Source organism: Sinocyclocheilus rhinocerous, unplaced genomic scaffold, assembly GCF_001515625.1.
Source record: "Sinocyclocheilus rhinocerous isolate Xijiao unplaced genomic scaffold, SAMN03320098_v1.1 scaffold535, whole genome shotgun sequence".
Lineage (NCBI taxonomy): Eukaryota > Metazoa > Chordata > Actinopteri > Cypriniformes > Cyprinidae > Sinocyclocheilus > Sinocyclocheilus rhinocerous.
Genome location: NW_015646174.1, coordinates 35,939 through 37,607, shown reverse-complemented (window position 1 = coordinate 37,607; position 1,669 = coordinate 35,939). Strand labels below are relative to the sequence as shown.

Below are 1,669 nucleotides of genomic sequence, written 5' to 3'. Positions count from 1 at the left end.
TGAGGTCTTCCTGTGCGTTTCCGCCAAAATAAAAGTTGAGAAAAAAGCAAGAACACCATCAACATTCATAAACGTTACTATTGTAATTTTACTGTTGTTCTGTAAAATAAAATAAAAAGTAAGATAATAATAATGATAATAATAATTACAACAGCTCTATTAAAAATACATGCCTTATTCAAGAAGGGGGTCTGATGGCCAAAAAATATAATTTTACTAACTTATTAATTTTGTTAAATTGTGCTTTGTTGGTATAACGTCTGCTAGAATGTAAAAAAATGTTCAGTGTTAAATATTTTAAATTATTGTTTTGTAATAGATTTTTTCTTTGAAAAGCAAGACAAAATACAGTATTGGCCCAAATATAAGACGACCCTGATTATAAGAAGACCCCCCCCTTTTTCCAGATGTACCTTTTGGAAAAAGGCGCCTCATGCAGCTGTAAGGTTTTCTTTCTCTTTTGTTTTTACTCGCGATATTTACAACACGCATTACATTACGTATTTCATGGCACACTCGTTTTATGCGTATTTGGCGCCACCTAGTGTTGTGGGTGTATTATTGACATGTCAAAGTCTAGACCCTGAATATAAGACGACCGCGTTTTTTCAGATGTATTTCCAAGAAAAAAATATCGTCTTATATTCGGGACAATACGGTAGTAAAAAGCACATTTTGGCTATTTAATTTATGCAATGGTGAAAAAAAATTGGCAAAATACGTGGGGAAACAAACTAGAAAAACCGTGTTCGGTATTCGGCCCAGTGTTTCATTTTGTTCGGTTTTGGCCAAGAATTTTCATTTCGGTGCATCCCTAGAGCAGACTAACAGAAAAAGAAGCTCATAATTCTTGGAACTGAAATGCTCTATATGCAGGTAAGCAGGAACTCAGTTACAGAGCTCAACAATAATAATGGCCAGTGTGAGAGACCACTTGTCCGAAATTTCACTTTCTTCATTGGGTCAGTGCTATAGCTTGCATTTGTTGACTATGTAGATGCATTTTTTCTGTGATATTTGAATTTTATTATAATTTAAAATTTAATTTAATTCAATGGATTTGAATTTATAAGCAATTAAGAAGCACTAATTTAGAGATCATGATGCCACAGCCATCATTGCCTGAAAGAAGGCTTGACTGCATTTTCAGTAGTGTTTCTATACTGACATTACATCACAATCACGACCCTTACAGCAAGTTAGCCGGTTAGCTTGTCATTCACGTTTCCATTCGCGTCTATTACCGTTTTCTTTTTCTCTTGCCCCGTTTCTATTCTCTCTCACGCCGTGTTTTACGAGTTCAAACAACATTGGTAAGTCAGAATCATTCTTCAATCACGGTGAGTAATGGCTTCTTCTCCTGCTATTGTTGTTTGCACCGCTTGCCACATGTATAGTTGAGCTCTCTCTGTCGGTGACGAGGGATTCACATGTGATAAATGCAGGAAAACAGTTAGGCTGACAGAGAAGGTTTCAGAATTAGAGACACGCATCCAAACTTTAATTGAGGACAGTAAGAATGTGAGGGCTCTAGATACGGCTTTGGATGCGACTAGCTCAGGGAGTCCTGTACATTGTTCGGTTCCGGTTACAGAGCCTCCACAGCAGGGCAACTGGGTGACTGTGAGGCGGCATAGTCGCGGGTCAAAACACCGCTCTTCCGTTCTGA

General features: G+C 37.6%; 1 protein-coding gene across 1 annotated transcript in view; it reads right to left on the bottom strand.

Annotated features, from left to right (window-relative positions):
* LOC107707119 (G protein-coupled receptor kinase 6-like) overlaps positions 1-1,669 on the bottom strand; it is a 27,595-nt gene that overhangs the window by 17,353 nt on the left and 8,573 nt on the right. The gene's annotated exons all lie outside the window — the stretch shown is intronic.